At 46.2% G+C, this 5,619-nt stretch overlaps 1 pseudogene; it reads right to left on the reverse strand.

Annotated features, from left to right (window-relative positions):
- Positions 1 to 2,894: 2,894 nt before the first annotated feature.
- LOC110287072 (ATP-binding cassette sub-family F member 2 pseudogene) lies at positions 2,895 to 3,883 on the reverse strand (annotated as a pseudogene).
- Between the last annotated feature and the right edge of the window lie 1,736 nt (positions 3,884 to 5,619).

Consider the following 5,619-nt stretch of genomic DNA (forward strand, 5'->3'; position numbering starts at 1 on the left):
GTGGTGGGTAGCAAAGTCGAGCAAGACCTTAGCTGGAGACAAAGCTGGACAGGATGGTGAGAAGGCTAAAACAAGATCTCACTATATAGGCCAGGCTAGGCTCAAACTCGTGTTCCTCCTGCCTGCCTTTGCGTCTGAGTGCTCGAATTTACAGGCATGTACCGCCATGCCTGGCTTGTTACTCCATTTCTTTCTTTTAATTTAAAAAAAAAAAAAAAAAAAAGCTCGTGAGTCTCTTTTCCTGCGTGATGAGGGAGTGGGTGGGGGAGGGCATGTGGAGATCAAAGAACACAGCTTTGTGCAGTCGGCTTTCTCCTTTATGTCGGTTTCAGGTCGTCGTTTGCACTGTGAGCGCTTTATTCACTGAGATATCTGGCTGGCCCTTGATATTCTGTTTCTTAGTGCTGTTATTTTACACCCAGAAGATTGTCCCTTTCATCTAATTTTCCAAATTCGCCTGCAGATTGCTCACAGCGATCGCATGTGCTTTTCCAATGTGTTCTAAGTACCGCTTTCCTCCCCGCGGTGCTGACTGCCATCCATCTTGTGGTGCTGGGGCTGCGGGGATGACTTCCTGGCCATGCTTTGGAATGCCAGCCTAAATAAGCATATTGTCCCTTTACTGATAAGATAGGAAGGGTTTACCAGTTACAGGGAGGAAGCCAGGGGTCTCACGGCTTGTAAAGGACATTTAATTTAGTTCTTTCTCCGACAGGAAATATAAGTCTGCAAAAAATACTGCCTGGTTTTGTCATCGCCTGGCTTAAAATGTCCCCCTAGCACTGAATCCAAATTACTTGGCCAGACTCACAGGATCCTAAGAAATTGGCCATCCATAAATCACCGCCCGGTGTGGAACTTAAGAGCTAGCAAGAATGCCAGAGGCAAGGGCACTCTGCAAGGGAAGGGTGCCTCCACTGAGCCCAGAAGTGAGACTAAGGCAAGGGAGGTGAGCTGCATGCTAATGTGTAAAGCACAGCTGCAGACACAAACAAGCTGCAGGGCTTTCAAAGTTGTTCTCAACCTGGGGTCAAGACCCCTTTGGAGGCCCTTTTATAAGAGTCGTCCAAGAGTATCGGAAAACACAGATACTTACACTACAATTCATAACAGTAGCAAAATTGCAGTTATGAAGCGGCAACAAAAATAATGTTATGCTTCTTGGTCACCACAAGGTGAGGAAGGTATTGAAGAGTGTCAGCATTAGAAAGGGCAGTTAGACCAGTTCCAGGAGCCAGGAAACATTGGCAAGTGGGAGGGGAAGATAGGATAGTGAGTTTTAGACAACAGAAGTTGCTTAGTGGAATGCAAACACGGTAGCTCCAAGGTTGGGGGCTAGAAGCACAACAGGATCCTGAATAGATCCTAGAGGCCATTTTCTTAGCGCTGAGACTTGGGAAAAGAGGGGATCTGCCTGCTGGTCCCTCCTGCCTACCAGGAGTTAAATTCATCAGGAATAAACTGGAAATTAGAGAGATTTAACAAAATTAACTGATGGTCTTTCATAGGATACAGTTTTGGGGGCTGAGGATGTAGCGCAGTAGTAGCATTGAGGTTTGGTCCAGCTGCTCTGTATTGTAATGCTAAATACTTCCCCTCCAGGCCCCCTGGCTCCAAGGATTAGAGAATCTGCACTTTGACCCAAGTGACACTATGTGACCTTACTCCACCACCACCACCACCACCACCAAGTTATCCCTAATTGGTGAATAAAGATGCCTACAGCCTATAGCTGGGCAGAACTGAGATAGGCGGGGCTTGGGGTCAGAGGGGAACCACAAGGAAGAGGAGGAGGAGGAGGAAGAGGAGAAGGAGGAAGAGGAAGAAGAGGAGGGTTAAGTGAGTTGTAAAGATCAGCCCCGCCCCGTCAGAGCCCGGCAAATTATACTTTAGAGTTAGAGATTCTAATAGCTTAAAGGGTAGATATCTGCCCAATGCTAGTGCTGGTTAAGGCTTGCTATAAATATAAAAGGTGTGTGCTTCTTATCTGGGAATTGAATTATCAAAAGTGGGGTAGAAACCCCAATTGAGATTAAATATTTTCTACAATAGTATAGTTGTGCATATTTTCTTTTGTTTTGTGGTGCTACCAATTAGTGAATCAACCCCAGGGCCTCACACACTAACCATACACTACCACTGAGCTATACCCCAGATTCAAGAATGCTGTGTGTGTGTGTGTGTGTGTGTGTAGGGGGGCACTATGGCTTCGTATATCTTTCCCCAACCCCCGAAAACAGGGTTTCTTTGTGTAACTGCTCTGGCTGTCCTGGAACTTGCTTTGTAGATCAGGCTGGCCTTGAATTCATAGAGATCCGCCCGCCTCTGCCTCCCAAATGCTGGGCTTAAGGGTATGCACCTCCACACCTGGCATATCCTCTTTCTTTATTGGATACTTTGTAGATGACACACAGAGATACACTATTAAATAAATATTAAAATACTGACCCGGACTAAGGCCCTGGCCCAGCGCTCCAAACCAGAAGCCATAGTGAATAGGAGTGATAGGCTGGCGGTATTCCTCCAACATCATCAAACCCATAAAATTAAGCTCTTGAATCCTTCCAGGGCCAGACCGTGGCTTGGGTCCTTTGGGTTAACCCTGGTACACCTGGCTGTATCTCTCTGAGCAAGGTAACCAGCAAGGGTCTGGAGGGAACAGCCAGCTGAGTACAGAAAGACAGAACCAAAAGGAAGGAGGGTGGGGCATGGACAGGTGCTATCCTGCTGGAGATATGATGCAACGAAGGCAGGCTGAGGGGAGAGGCTGGGGGCATTATTGCAACAATGCGGGAGTACAGCCCCAGGGTCCTGTCTTGAGTGATTGGCCAGGTGTCAGCTGGCCATCTTCAGTCGGCATTCCTAATCCAAGCCTGGCAGAAGGCTCATACGTTCTAAATCCTCTTGGCAAGCTAGGGCTCCTCATCTACCAGCTTGGACTTGAGGTACTCTTTGTAGGCCAGGATATCATATCGCCAGGCCACTTGGTGATTGTCTGCTTCTCACAGACCCAAATCTCCTGCGTAACCTGCTGGATGAGTCTGAAGTCATGGCTGACGAGCATCATGTCACTCTCAAACTCATTGAGAGCATCTGCCAGGGCATCAGTAGTCTCCATGTCTACTGGTACGCTCACACAGAAAAAAAGCATGTGAGGGTTCTGCCAGGCCAGCCAGGCCAGACACACTCTGCCCATCTCACAGGTTCTGGATTGGGCTCACCTTTGTTTCCCCATGAGGCTGTCTCTCAACGATCTTCCTTATCTCTTCCATCTCCTTGATCTCTGGGTAGCACTTCATCATGTCCTCCAATGGTGAAAGGTTCAGGTCCAGCTGCTCCTGTAAGTGGTGATGGTAACTAATGCCCTATTGTAACATGAAAATGCTTCCAGATCATTCCAACTTCGGGCAGTAGCTCTCCAGTTAGCAGCTTCAGAACAGTGGAGTTCCCTGCACTGTTGGGTCCTTCCAGAGCCACTGCTGTGTCAGGTCAATGCCAGATTCCAGATTATTATAGATGGAATTACATACTGAACATACCCATATGATACTTCAGTTTCTTGTGTATGTGGATGATATTGATGCAGAGCTCATTCAGAAAGCCTGGGAATGGGACATAAGGACCAGAATGTACTTGAACGTTTCTCTTCCAGCCGCACACAAGCATTCAGGTCCAGGTGGTTACTAGGCTCATCCAGAAGCAGCATGAAGAGCCAAAGAATGAAGGCTCTGGCAAGAACACCTCTTGTCTGCCAGCCACCACTGAAGTCTTGCAGCTTCCTTCACTGCAGGGCAGGTGTGAAACCCAATCCGTGGAAAACCCTTGAGGTCCCCGCTTTGTCGGCATCCAGCTCTTCCAGCTGCCCATTGAGTTCCATGAACATCTCATGCTCCACATCCTCCCGAGCTAACTAAGCCCTGGGCCTCCCTCTCCGGGTGAGTTAGAGGTTGATAATGTGAACGTTCCTGCCAGGACTGCTGGGGTGAGAGGCCAGGATGCAGCTTGAGAGCAACAGCTTTCTTCAGCAAATCCATTTCTCTATCACCCTGCCATTGGCTTCTTCATTTTTCTCCTTTGCCACCTGAGGTTCTGTGACAACATCTTCTTCAGGTTCCTTTCAGGACCACTCATCTCTAAACCTTTCTCATCTTCTCAAACTTACACTGTCTCCACCACTTCCAATTCCTTTCTCCTCCATGCCAACCGCTGCTCTCCAGTCTGTCTTTATGAAACTGTCTATTCAAGGAACCTCAGTTAAGTCAATATTTGTCTTCAATATATATCCATGGCATGGCAAATATGGCCTCCCTTCCTTTTTAAGGCTAGATACAATGGGGTGTCATGGTGCACAGCTTTAATCTCAGCACTCAGGAGGCAGAAGCCAACCTGATCTACAGAGTGAGTTCCAGGACAGCCAAGGCTCTACCCACACCCACACACACACACACACACACACAAAACCCCTGTCTCAAAAAACTAAATAATAATAATAATAATAATAATAATAATAATAATAATAAAGTATGTAAAGGACTGGAAATGTTTTTCAGTTGGTAGAGCATACAAAGTTTTGGGTTCCCTCTGCAGCACCCCGTTATTGGGTATAGTGGTCCACACCTATAAAGCTAACACTTGGGAGCTGGGGGCAGGATAATCAGCAGTTCAAGACTGGCCTCCAGCTATATAATGAGTTTGAGAGTAGCATGGGTTACTCTACTCAAAAGAAAAAAAAAAGTTAGACAGGTAAGGTAATACCAGCTACTCAGGAGAATTGGAAAGTCAAAGAATGTCTGGATTATATAACAAGTTAAAAGCCAACCTATGCCATTTAGTAAGACAGAAAAGAAGGGGGGCAGAGATGTATGGCTCAGTGGTCGAGCACTTGCCTAGCATGTATAATAAGAAATTGGGATAGATTCCCAGTACCACACACACAAAGGCTAAAATGAAAATTTTCACATTTTAACAGTTTAAACATTTAATAATAAAAGTTTAAAAAATTATATGTATTTTACCACAATAAGAAACAACATTTAGCTAGGCAGTGGTGGCGCACACCTTTAATTCCAGCACTCGGAGGCAGAGGCAGGCAGATTTCTGAGTTCGAGGCCAGCCTGGTCTACAAAGTGAGTTCCAGGACAGCCAGGGCTAAAAAAAAAAAAGAAAGAAAGAAAAGAAAAAGAAAGAAACAACATTTAGGGTTGTGACTAGAGTTAAGTGGCTGATTGCTGGCTTAGCTTGTGTGAGGCCCCAAGTTCAGTTCCACAGTTCCAACACACGTGCACACACACACACACACACACAAAGAGAAATTTTAAACAGTAATTGTTCTTATTGAGAATATATGTACATATCCTTACAGATATAAGCCAGAGTGAGCTGTGGTCATTTCCAGATGGTGGAATCACAAAGAATGGTCTGTATTGCACATTTCCACATTCCCAGAATGTCTGATGGTGAACATGGACTCTCGTATTCATAAAATGATTAGAGATGGAAAAACTCAGGCAGAGGGGATACCAGGCAATGGATTAGCATGAGAAGCCCGTGGGCTCTCCATGTCCTGGAGGGATTTGCTTTCCCATATGTCCCCTGGGGAGAGCTAAGAGTGAATGGGGA

The sequence above is a fragment of the Mus caroli genome, unplaced genomic scaffold (genome assembly GCF_978045245.1).
Source record: "Mus caroli unplaced genomic scaffold, Mus_caroli_1 scaffold_5, whole genome shotgun sequence".
Taxonomy (NCBI): Eukaryota; Metazoa; Chordata; class Mammalia; order Rodentia; family Muridae; genus Mus; species Mus caroli.